Source organism: Stenella coeruleoalba (genome assembly GCF_951394435.1).
Source record: "Stenella coeruleoalba genome assembly, chromosome: 5".
Taxonomy (NCBI): Eukaryota; Metazoa; Chordata; class Mammalia; order Artiodactyla; family Delphinidae; genus Stenella; species Stenella coeruleoalba.
Window position 1 is genome coordinate 66,760,181 of NC_137150.1, and position 13,654 is coordinate 66,773,834.

Consider the following 13,654-nt stretch of genomic DNA (forward strand, 5'->3'; position numbering starts at 1 on the left):
CATACACACTCACAAAAAGAGGAAAAGGGGAAAAAATCATAAATCTTGCTCTCAAAATCCACCTCCTTAATTTGGGATGATTCCTTGTCTATTCATGTATTCCACAGATGCAGGGTACATCAAGTTGATTGTGGAGCTTTAATCCGCTGCTTCTGAGGCTGCTGGGAGAGATTTCCCTTTCTCTTCTTTGTTCTCAGAGCTCCCAGGGGCTCGGCTTTGGATTTGGCCCCGCCTCTGCGTGTAGGTCACCGGAGGGCGTCTGTTCTTTGCTCAGACAGGACGGGGTTAAAGGAGCCGCTGATTCGGGGGCTCTGGCTCACTCAGGCAGGGGCGGGGGAGGGAGGGGCACGGAGTGCGGGGCGGGCCTGCGGCGGCAGAGGCCGGCGTGACGTTGCACCAGCCTGAGGCGTGCCGTGCGTTCTCCCGGGGAAGTTGTTCCTGGATCCCGGGACCCTGGCAGTGGCGGGCTGCACAGGCTCCCCGGAATGGGGGTGTGGAGAGTGACCTGTGCTCGCACACAGGCTTCTTGGTGGCGGCAGCAGGAGCCTTAGCATCTCATGCCCGTCTCTGGGGTCCGCGCTTTTAGCCGCGGCTCGCGCCCGTCTCTGGAGCTCCTTTAAGCAGCACTCTTAATCCCCTCTCCTCGCGCACCAGGAAACAAAGAGGTAAGAAAAAACCTCTTCGGCAGGTCCAGACTTTTCCCGGACTCCCTCCCGGCTAGCCGTGGCGCACTAACCCCCTGCAGGCTGTGTTCACGCCGCCAACCCCAGTCCTCTCCCGGTGCTCCGACCGAAGCCCGAGCCTCAACTCCCAGCCCCGCCCGCCCCGGCGGGTGTGCAGACAAGCCTCTCAGGCTGGTGCGGGCCGGTCGGCCCTGATCCTCTGTGCGGGAATCTCTCCGCTTTGCCCCCCCGCACCCCTGTGGCTGCGCTCTCCTCTGCGGCCCCGAAGCTTTCCCCCTCCGCCACCCGCAGTCTTTGCCCGCGAAGGGGCTTCCTATTGTCTGGAAACCTTTCCTCCTTCACAGCTCCCTCCCACTGGTGCAGGTCCCATCCCTATTCTTTTGTCTCTGTTTATTCTTTTTGCTTTTGCCCTACCCAGGTACTTGGGGGATTTCTTGCCTTTTGGGAGGTCTGAGGTCTTCTGCCAGCGTTCAGTAGTTGTTCTGTAGGAGTTGTTCCACGTGTAGATGTATTTCTGGTGTATCTGTGGGGAGGAAGGTGATCTCCGCGTCTTACTCTTCCGTCATCTAGCAGCAGGTAAGCTCTTAACATTAAATCTGTACTGATTCTGCTGAACCATATGTATAAAATAACATATCACATGTAAACTGGGAACGGAGTTGGTCAGAACATCAGACACTGCACTGTCAGCTGTAAGAGGGAGGCTGTGTCATCCACCTACACAGCTACTTTCCACTCAAGGATAGACAATGTTACCCATGTAACCCATTCAGGTGAAAGCCTGTCTTGATTTGGATTGGTATTAATTCACATGATTGCAATACCTTCCTAACTAATCTTCCCATCCCCCTCTTTCCCCACCTCCAGTCCATTATCCACAGGCAGGAAAGAGTCATCTTTTTAAAAACTTTCACTGGATCAGATCACATCTCTATGTGAAGCCTTTCAAAACTGTTTCGTTACTTCTTAGAATAAGACCCAGACTCCTTTCCTGGCTTGGTATGATTTGGCTTCTGTATATCTCACTCTCCACTTGTGCCATCTGCCTGTTGTTCGCCCTGGTCTGGTTGCACTGTCTTCTTTCAATCGCTTAAATAGTCCAACCTCTTTCCCACCTCAAAGTCCTATGTATGCTGTTCCCTCCACCTGGCGTGCTCTTCCTTCCACTTCACATGACTCACTCCTTGCTCCCCAGATCTCAGCTTAAACACCGGTTCTTCAGAAAGACCATTCCCACCTATGTAATCCAAAGTAGTTCTTATCACTGCTACTGCCTCTCCCTCCCATTATTCATAATTCAGTCTCTTCACTGGTTCCTTTAATGGTACTTGTCACATTTACATAATTTTATTTGTTTACTTGTTTGGTCGCCTTTCCTGAGTTCTGGTGGAAGTTAGCACGTGACACAAAAATCTTCACACGTTGTGCCCAAATCCATATGTCCGTGCCCCTGTGCTAGACCTCCTTGCCTCCTGTCTTCCTGCTCTTTTCTTTCCAGTCCCCTAACAAGAGAGTCAGGCCATTGCTCACTGCCCAGACATTTTTTTACATCTGTTTATTTTATTACTTCAGGTCATTTCTTCTTTCTTCCTCACAAAGTGGGTGACCAGGTTTACTAGTCACAACTCCACTCTTTGGTAACATTTCTCCTCCCTAGTGGCTTTCAAAGCCAACTTCAAATGTGCTGGAAGCAGCCACTTGTCCATTTTTGGCCTTCATCCACTTACCCAGTTCATAAATCATGTTTTATCTTGAGGAAGAGGAAAGCAGTTCCTGCCAGGAACTGGTTGGGCACCATCAGCCAAACCTCGGTATTGCTAGAAGCCGGCCTGGAACTCATATCTACGCCTTGCTGTCCTCCTATTAAACACCAACACAATGTCACAAAGTATCAGTGTTAGACAAGGCCTCCCCATGACTATGATGGGTCAAGACAAAAGTAAGACCAGTCTGTAATCACTTATAAACACTAAAAAAGATGAACATTGGTCAAACCACAAAAATGACCACACAGCCCCTTATCACAGCCGATATGATTGTGTGGCTTCTTTGCCCAAGTATAGCTTCAGCTTCACTTCATTCATCCTGTCTTATAGATAAGATTTATCAAGATGCCCATTCATAGGATTGTCCCACCTCCTGACAGCATCCAGTACATAGCAAACTCCCAATCCCTTGAACACTCCCCCAAATAGGCTAACACAAACCCAAATTCTAGAGTCATTTCTTTCTAACACTCTTACTGAGATGTCCAATGAACCCCATGGTGTAACTTCTTCCTTGCTATAACAATAAGTCCTACGTGTTCAGCTACAGAACTGTGCGGTCTGTGGCTAGAGGGCATCGACAGGCTCTTCCACCTCCTTCAGCTAGTCTTAGGTGCAAAGTTGAGGAGGCTTTCTGGTGCAACTGCTATAGCTGACAGGTGTATCTTAGGTACCTTCTCATGGCTCTGACCTAGTTCTGGTCCTGCTCAGGCCCAATATGGGTGTACCATTTTCATCTTTTGTTTGACTGATTCCAGGCTGACTTTATGATTTAGAAGAATGGAAATCACCCAGCTGATGATGCGAAGTTATAGATACATGGCCATTGAGTACCCCACGGTCAAGTATTCTATGGCTCTCGAGACCTGGTAAAAACCAGGAGCTCTTTTACCAAAAGGCGTATTATTTTATCTACCGTGGGTCGTGTAAACTTACTCCAGAATATTAGGGTTTGCATTGTGATTCTCTCTTCGGGGCTTGCCATAAGTTTCATGCTGCATATTTTTCCACCAGACACCTGAAGTCTTCAGTGTCACCCAATACCTGGGCCTGAGCACTATTCCTAGGCATGGGATATGTTTCCTCCAGAACCCAGAAAGTGCTATCAGCCTCCCTTGCTTCCTTCTTTATGGTAGGGGATGCAACGTGCAGCATTTTGTGTTTTTTTAGAAGGCATATTTTGACAAACTCCTGACCACTGGATCCCTAAAGACTTCACCGAATTATCAGGATTCTGAATCTTTGTAGGGTTTCTCCCCCATGCCCTGGAGCATGTGCCTTATCAAGGCTTCCAGCAAGGCTATCTCTTATTCGTCCTGCCTGAGCAGCATGATGTTATTGATATAAAGCATCAGTGTGATGTTCTGTGGGTTGACCAGGCAGTCCAGATACCTTCATTCTACAATACGACAAAGAGCAGGAGAGTTAACATAGCCCTGAGGCAAAACTATAGATGAATATTGTTGCATGTCCCATGTGAATATGACCTGTTTATTTTCTTCCTTTATAACCAGAATAGGCAAGAATGCATTTACCAAATCAATAGCTACAGCTCCTATACCCGAGAGCTTGTTAACCTGCTCTAGCAGAGATATCACCTCTGGCATAGCTTTGCAATCAGAGCTATTACTTGATTGAGCTTTCAAGAGTCTAGGCTTAGTCTGCAGGACCCATCTGAGTTCTGCACACATTGAGAACCTAAACAGAGATATGATCAGGATACTCCCTCCACCCCTGTTCCATTCCTTACACTATTTAATGAGATCATTAGTCACCATCCTTCTTGGAATGTGATATTACTTTTTATATACCCTTTGGCCAAGTGAAGTAGAGGGCAGTTTCAGAGGTGTTCACTTGAACTTTCCCACTCTGATAGCTCTTACTCCGCAGGCCAAAAACCCAATGTGGGCATTACTCAGTCAAGTATATTAATTCCAATTACTTGATGACTGGATAAATGACCACTGGGTGGGTCTCCAGACACAGTGGACTCATTGTCTGGTGGATTGGAACCAGAATTCCATATATGACCTGATCACGTGAGCTCCCACTTCAACAGGGTACCATGACTAACTTAAGGTCTCTGGGTATCAATGTCAACTCAGATTTCGTGTACTCAGGTCAATAGCTGTAAGCAAGACTGGCTATATAATTTGCAAGGTCCACTACTAATGAAAATGTGGGGCCACTTGTTTAAAATTATTAAAAATTTCAAGAGGGTGACAATACAGCATTAAACCAAGTTAGGAACCCTTCTAAATACAGAGCACACCCTTGAGGCCGGCCCTGGCTCTAGGTTTCTTAAGGGGAACCTAAAGGCATTGCCATGGCATATACTTGCCATAGCATTAGAGGTTACTTTTTCCCAGGAATCCATCCAACTCTTCAGTCAAAGGATTCTATATCTAAAAATTGACTCAGGTCCACAAATCAAGCAAGACACTGTGACTTTGTGTTGGATGACCACCTTTAGCCTCCCACTCCCCCATCTTGCTTTTCTTTGGCTGTAGATTTAAGCAGAACCCTGGTTGGCTTAAATTTATTTTTCCTGTCCATTTATTTTTCCCCTAGGTTGGCCATGACCATCTCCACAAACTTCCTGCAGGCCAAACCCCCTTGGCCGCACCTCTAACATTTCTGGTCATTATGGTACTTATGATCTCCTGGAATCTGGCAGCTAAGTGCCACTATCTGGACTCTATTACCTGGTGGTAAATGGACATCATTGCCATGAATATCATTGAGCCCAACTCTGTGAGCATCTCTCCCACAAGCAGCCTTGGGTTGCAGAGGAGAGCCAGCACTGAACTTCTTAGTGATGTGGCTACTCTTTTCCCTAGCATATTTCTCATGGCCTTGGAGGATTGTGTGTCTTCTTGGCCCATCTAAGATATTTCCCCTGGGAATCTTCTGGCTCCTCAGAATATATCCTTCTAGCATGTCTACCTCCCTTAGACTCTTTATTCCTTCCCACCATCTGCTAGAAAAACTCAAGCAATTCCTCTTTACTCATCATTGTTCATCACTTTTTCCAGAGTTATAAGAACCACTCCAGCAGTGATCTTGCCCCATCCACGATGGTTCTTACCAAGGTTTTAAATCCCATGTCATGAGAAAGTACACCTAGGTCAATGAACTCTTTCTCATGTAGTCTTATATTCCAGCCCCCTCAATCAAGAATTCTCAAAACCCAATCCCAGGGATATTTCCCTGACTTTTGTTGGTACAAGCTAGATAATTCTGGTAACTCCTTTGGTATATAATTAATTTTTTCCCTTATTATGACCAGCTGGGTTATGCTGTGCTGTGCTTTAACTGTATTTAGGGTCCTTGCAGCCAAGAGAGAAGGTAAAATCATTCCTGATGTGGAATATTTACTGCTTTTATAGGAAACACCTCTGTAGCCACTTCCAATATGAAGGAAGTTCTTACTAGGAAAGGGTAGTCCATTCTACAAGCTCTGAGGGTTTAGGGGAATGCTACGGTCAGAATATTTCTGTCCCCTCAAAATTCATATGTTGAAATCCTACTGCCCAGTGTGATAGTATTAGGAAGTGGGGCCTTTGGGAGGTGATTAGGTCATGTGCCTGGAATACTCATGAATGCAATTAATGCTCTTATAAAAAAGACCCCACTGAGCTCCGTAGTCCCTTCCACCATGTGAGGACACAAGAAGAAGTCTGTAATCCAGAAGAGGGCCCTTCCACGACCATGCTGGGACCCTGATCTCAAACTTCCAGCCTCTAGAATTGTGAGAAATAAATTTATGTTGTTTATAAACCATCCAGTCGGTGGTACTTTGTTACAACAGCCTCAACTAAGACCAAAAAGCCTACAGAACCAGCTTATCAGAGGCATCCACTTAATGTCCCCAGTCCATATTTCAGGGTCTCAGGTATTTCCAACCAGCCTTGGCTGACCGTTCAAATGTCTCTTGAGCTCTGTGACTTGATCAGGAGCTCAGTCTGTTGCTTAGCTTGTTTATTTTTGCAAAGAGGCCCTCAGGTCTTTGTAAGCTATCAAAGAGGCAATCTGACTCTTACTTACTTAGCCTTTAACTGCCTGTTAAGAGCCCTTTGTTTCTCAATATCCCTCTGCAGAGTGTCAGTACAACCGAGCAGTAATCATACAACTCTACTTCCTTGTAGGAACTGTTTTCCCTTGTCTTCCTAAAAGCCTGAGTCTTAGAAGCTGCAAGTCTGCCCCTACAGTGGGTATTTTCCCAGGTCAACATTGGTGAAATCTATAGCAATTGGGCCTCCATCTTGGAGCAGAAACAATCCAGACTCCACATAGCTCTGGATGCCATTCTGTTTGCTTGACATGTACAGAATGAGTCAGTCCTAAATATTCAACTTCTATCTGCATTCTTGGACCACTCTCAGGACCGCTTGTATCACTTTGTGTTCTCTGAGAAACAGACCCCAAGATGGAATCAGATGTGCAAAAGATGTACTAGGAAGAATGTCTTTGGAGGATAAAGAAGAAGAAATCAGAATAAGGGGGGTTATGTCAGAGGGTGATAAAAACTCTCTCTGAAAAACCAAGAAGAGGAGAAAATTAGGAGAATTCAGCAGAAAGAGTTTCAGACCAAAGTTTAGTCAGCCCAATGAGGTATTATTGATGCAAAATCACATTGGAGGTGTCCCATGTGTTGCCAGAATGGTCCTGGTTTGGTAGCCCCACTAGGTTCAGTGCTTGGCTGGGAGGAGCCTGGATGTACAATGGCCTCAGTGAGAAAGCAATAAGGATGGAAGGGGCACCAGCTGTGGCTGTCAGTCAGTGATGTGTTCCACATTAGAAGAGCTGAGCTGTGTATTTCCTTGGCCGCCACATTCGTATCACAAATGTCTCATAAAATCCTTTTTTTTCCCCTCTTGAGCCAGTGGTTGGCAATGGACAGAACTCATTGCGAAACACTGCACCCTGACTTGGTGACCCTGGGCCACACCATTCCACCCTCATCCGCCAACCCACGTAAACTCTCTGAGTTCCGTTCAACCTCGAATGCCACACTTCTAAGCATATTTCAAATCAGGGTGAGCATTTATTTCCCATTTCTTAGTAGAAATTCTCCACATAGAAACAAATCCATCAGGAAATTGAGACTCATTCTTTGACACCCATTCATCCTGGCATAATTTGTGTCACCCTCTTATTGTGCACACCTTCCAGAGACAAATTCTTCAGGAAGGTATTTTTGATGGTTATTAATGATGGGGTTTTATTTTATTCTTTTGAGTATCAAAATGTAGTATTTTCACTGTACAAAATTTGAAAACTACAAAAAGGTATCAGCAAGAAAATATTTTCTTCACTCCATAACCCCATCCACTCAGAAATAATAACTGTTAAGAGTTTATTAACTTCCTTTCCTTGTTTTGCCTTTGTGATAGGGTCCATATAAATCTTTCCACACCATGAGAATACATTGCCTACATTGTTTTATTTCTTCTATTAAAGGGCTTTTAAAATTTACTTTTTAAATAATTTTGCCTTGATATTTTGTCTTGATTATTAGGAGGAAAATAAGCAAGTTAGAGGAGAATGTAGTCTAATAAATACTCTCTCTGTCTATAATTATTGTGTATATATATAAATATATATTTATTAGAAATATATTAGATATATATATAAATATATGTGTGTATATATAAGTATATACACATATTATAGGTAATATTTGTAAACATATATATTTGTAAATATACACATACACATATATCTGTATATTATACATATAGACATACATATATCTCTGTATAAATATCATCACTATATCTTGTGGCTCTCTCCCTCTTTCCTCTCTCTCTCTTTCCTGTATATATATATGTAAACATATGTATATATATATATATACACACACACACACATATTATAGGTAATATTTGTAAACATATGTATTTGTAAACATACACATATATCTGTATATTATACATATAGACATACATGTGTCTCTGTATAAATATCATCACTATATCTTGTGGCTCTCTCTCTCTTTCCTCTCTCCACATATTTCTCTTTATGAGGATCTCACAATCTGAAAAAGAAAGATGATTTTTACTTTGAAAATATATGTCTCACAATCATTATTCTAACAAAAATGATCATTCAGGCCCATGGGGAAAATTATTTACTCTCTTCAGAAGTATAACATAAGTGATACTGAGTAGGGATCCAGATGGTCTAAATGGATCAGTGGCTGAGTAGCAGAACAATATGTTACCTACCCAAAGGCAGCCAAGAGTAGTTGTGTTTTCAGACTGATGTTATTCCTGCAAGGTTGTGCTTTAAATTTACTCCTAAGAAACTTGGCACAGAGACGTTTCTGTAAACAAGACCCATTCAAGGGTCATCCCATGTGGATTCCCCTGTAAGGATACCCTGAGAATCACTTCCATCCCACAGAAGCATCTGATCAGTGCATCCACTCCCACATGCTTACACAGTGTGCACAACCCAGATTTCAAAATAAGCAGCGTTAACATTCTTGACTCCCAGCCCAAATGTGGGTGCTCGTCATGAACTCAAGCCTTCCTTTAGGAGCTGGCATTTGTGGTGCTTATGTTATCACAGGCTGACTGGCCCAGGAAAAAGTCACCAAAAGACATGTGCTGGAGACCGTGCATAGCCCTCCAAGACATAAAAATATACACAATGCATTCTGGATCTTTCGGCAGGGGAGCGGGCTATCAAAAGTTTGGTGATATTTTCAGGCAAACAGGTTTACCTGAGTTTCAATCATGATTCTACCACTACCTGGCTGAGTGATGAATGCAGAGTCACTAACTATCTAGAGATAATAAGACCTAACTTGACTAATTCCTAGAGTTTGTATTGGCTATCTATTAATAGATAGATAATGGACATGAGATATTTAATAAATGCCAAACACTATAAAAATTTTGGGTTTGTAGAGGTGCTGTAAGGAAAGAAGATACAGTTTATAGTTACCTTTATTTTCCCAGAGTCCTGCACAATACAAGGCATACCATAGGCATTTAATTCGTGTTATTTTATTGAGTAAATGGACTCATGTCTGGGAGTAAGTGAAGCTGGGTCCACTGCCACTGATGTTTATGTGATTGTGTGACTAGGAGTTTGTTTCTTAAGCTGCCTGAGTCTTAGCTTCCTCATGCATACAATGGAGGAAATGACACCTCTTGTCCTAGTATTAATACATCTACATGACTTTTGGGAGACTGATGAGATACCTTCTATGAAAGTGTTCTGTAAAATTTAAATCACTATACACATGCTTGTTATTTTTAAGTCATTTGCTGGGGTGTTTTTCGAAGCAAATGATCACTAAATTCCTTTTTAACTTTGAGTATAGCTTATTTTTTTTAAAAAGCATTTATTAAATGTCTCCTAGTTCCTCTGTTGGGAGCTGTGCTCCATTGGAAAACAGTATATCTCACAAAGCTATGTACCAGAAAAGCAGCCGGTCGTTTAGGAAATCATCACACCATAGTTTTTGGTTGTCACTAGTATATACAGATCAGATCTTTTTTTTCTTGGCCCACACCCACTCCTCTTCCTTCCACAAAGGATGGCTTTTGTGGCTTCCTGATAATCAGGATTCAAAAAATAAGGCACACATTTTTGAATGCGTGTCTGAGGGAAGGTTCAGCCACAGCTGTCTCTCTTGGGCTGAAACCTCAGGAAAGTAAATAAGAATGCTACATTCTATCCTCTCCCACCTACACACGTTTCATGAATTCTAGTAAACATATTCTTAGCTCGTCAATTTAATCAGGCACCACATACCTCAGCGAGCAAGTTGGTCATCGGCAACTCAGGGACACAGCTCTGCAAAAGTCTTTTGTTTTTTCATCTGTGAAGCTTAAGATGCAAAAAGGCAAAGAAGATCGTTCTCAACTCTACTGGAGGCCAGAGACTGGATCTTATTGATCTACTTTATGCCCACAGCTCCCAGGACGCTGACAGGCACACAGAGGAAGACTTTAAGGAATATGCACGTTGAAGCTATTAATCAAACATCAAATCAGTGAGTAAGTACCATAGAGTCTTGCGAGAGAATTATACTGGAAACCACTAGAAATTCAGGTCTCATTACAATATCATCCCTTCTCATTTATTTGTAATAAGCAATCAAACAAATGCATTAGATTCAGAGTCTAGAAGCTGAAGGTCAATTTATTTTACATATTATCTTTTCCCCTCATTCTTTTAACAAATATATATTTTGTACCTATGATGTGCTGTGTGTAACAAGAGCCTAAGCAATTATTGTGGATAAAAAAAAATTCATATAAGTAATTGGTTGCTTAGAAGTTCACAGAAAAATAAATGGCCCTTTAGCACAAGTGTAGAACATCATGTAATACATTTTGTGGGCAAATATTGTCCTTGGTTTCCTCCTATTTTTCTTTCTCTTGATGTTTATACTGGTTATTGATTTTATCATTTACCTACGTATTTAATTTTTTAAACTTTTTCATTGTGGTAAAAACCACATAACATAAAATTTACCAGCAAAGCCATTTTTAAGTGTACAGTTCACATTGTTGTGCAATGACTCTCCTGAACTTTTTCATCTTGCAAAACTGAAACTGTACCCATTAAACAACAACTCATTTCCTCCTCTCAGCCCCTGGTTACCCTGCATACGTATTTTTTTTTAATTTTTTAAATTTTTAATTTTTTTTTGCAGTACGCGGGCCTCTCACTGTGGTGCCATCTCCCGTTGCGGAGCACAGGCTCCAGACGCGCAGGCTCAGCGGCCATGGCTCACGGGCCCAGCCGCTCCGCGGCATGCGGGATCTTCCCGGACCAGGGCACGAACCCGTGTCCCCTGCATCGGCAGGCAGACTCTCAACCACTGCGCCACCAGGGAAGCCCTGCATATGTATTTTTAAATCTCCTTCTGTGTATTTTATAAGCCACCTCAAATCACTCTGGAACAAAGTGATTTTGTGTAGATGGATAGATAGATAGATAGGTAGATAGATAGATAGATAGATAGATAGACGATAGATAGATGAACTCTCTGTAAATGTAGCCTACAAGCCACGAGGCTTGTGGGAGTTTAGTTCCTCGACCAAGGATTAAACCTGGGCCACTGCAGGGCAGTGAAAGCACCAAGTCCTGACCACTGGACCACCAGGGAACTCCTGAGGCTACAAGTTTATAGTCTTGGACTCTCAGGGTTGGACAGAATCTTAACATCATATATTCAGCCTTATCTTCTGCAGCCCCAATATAAGAATTAACAGACACACTTGCTGTTTACAGCACTGACAGACATTTGTGTTCCTACAAACACACACAGTATAAGGATAAATACTATTTAATGCAACTCTCATCATAAAAGACCAAATAATGTATGGGGCATTTATAATTGTATATGCTGAACAATAGACAGGGAAAACCTGGTTTTGATATTGATTCCTCTGCTTACAAGTTTGTATGCCTGATAAAAGGAGGAAAACTTTCCACAGAGAAGTTTCAGTCTCTGTGCAGTTCCAACTCTCCTCCACTAGTCACACATTTTCCGTGGCAGCCATTGTTGGGGACACGCATATTGTGATGTGTCCTCCAGCCTGGGTCTTCAGTGACACCATGCCTAGTGTCATGGGCAGGAGGAGTATATACTTGGAAGCCATTCCTATACCAGGATGAGTAGCAATACTTTAACTCTACACAAACACAGCTACAGACCACATTAATGTATTCCCCCAACCCAAACTAAAAGTATCCTCTATTCAACTTGCCCTTTCCTGGATCTTAGAAATCCCACGGCCTCTCTATCACCACTCTATGTGAGACGAATGGTGATGAAGGGGAAATTGGAGTAGAAAGAGATGGTAATATTAGAAGACTGTATTTAAAATATCTCACATTTGTATATTTTACAGAAACATAATGGCCATGTATACATATTACTAAGATATTTCCTAGAACCTTAGAGGGGACTATCTATGTAAGTAAGAGGTCTTGACAGTCAAACTTTCTTAGGTTCACAGTAAATCTGTGCCTGAAATGAGGCTTGGAGAAGACCCTTCAATGGGCTTTAAAAACGGAGCAATTCCTGATATGATGCACTGAGATGTACACAATATCACAGTATCACAGGTGTTTCTGCCAAAAGTAGAGAACTCAATCTAATCATGAGGAAACATCAGTCAAACCAAAACTAAGTTACATTCTACAAAATAACTGGTTTGCATGCTTCAAAAATATCTGTCATGCCGTTAAGACTTGCGTTTTCCAGGGAAGGGTGGGAGGCAAGAGAGGGTTGGATTGGGGGTTTGGGATTAGCAGATGCAAATTATTCTATATAGGATGGATAAAGAACAAGGTCCTGGGACTTCCCTGGTGGTGCAGTGGTTAAGAATCTACCTGCCAAAGCAGGGGACACGGTTTCAATCTCCGGTTCAGGAAGATCCTACATACTGCGGAGCAGCTAAGCCCGTGCGCCACAACTACTGAGCCCGCGTGCCACAACTACTGAAGTCCGTGTGCCTAGAGCCCATGCTTCCCAACAAGGGAAGCCACTGCAATGAGAAGCCCACACACCACAGCAAAGAGTATCCCCTGCTCCCGGCAACTAGAGAAAGTCCGTGCGCGTCAATGAAGACCCAATGAAGCCTAAAATAAATAAATAAATAAACGAAAAAATAAATACATTTATTTAAAAAAAAAGAACAAGGTCCTACTGTGTAGCACAGGGAACTATATTCAATCTCCTGTAATAAACTATAATGGAAAAGAATATGAAAATATATATTCTTCTTCATATATATGTATATATATATATAACTGAATCACTTTGCCATACACTTTGCTATACACAACATTGTAAATCAACTATACTTCAATTAAAAAAAAAAATCTGTCATGAAGCACAATGACTGAGGAACTGTTCCTGATTACTAAAGACTGAAGAAACAGAACAATGGAATGCAACGTAGGATCCAGAATTTTCTGTTGCTATAAAAAAACGTCATTGGGACAGTTGGCAAAATCTGAATAAGGTATGTAGAGAAAGTAATCGCATTTTATCAATGTTAATTTCTTCATTTTCTAACTGAACTGTGATCATATAAGAGATTGTCTCATTTTAGAAAATATGCACCAAGACACTTAGAGTCAAGGTGCACCGTATCTGCATCTGACAAATGGTTCAGGAAAAAAAAATGCCAAATGCCAAATAAGGACTTCCTGTGTCTCCTTATTTAT

The 13,654-nt window shown here is 42.4% G+C and overlaps 1 protein-coding gene across 6 annotated transcripts in view; it reads left to right on the plus strand.

Annotated features, from left to right (window-relative positions):
* Positions 1-253: 253 nt before the first annotated feature.
* Positions 254-13,654, plus strand: part of TP63 (tumor protein p63) — a gene marked incomplete at both ends in the record, with an annotated part of 241,562 nt that continues 228,161 nt past the window's right edge. For all 6 annotated transcript variants that reach the window (XM_079922211.1, XM_079922219.1, XM_079922216.1 and 3 more), the window contains 3 exons: positions 254-665; positions 1,102-1,259; positions 10,382-10,464. The remainder of the gene's footprint in view (positions 666-1,101; positions 1,260-10,381; positions 10,465-13,654) is intronic.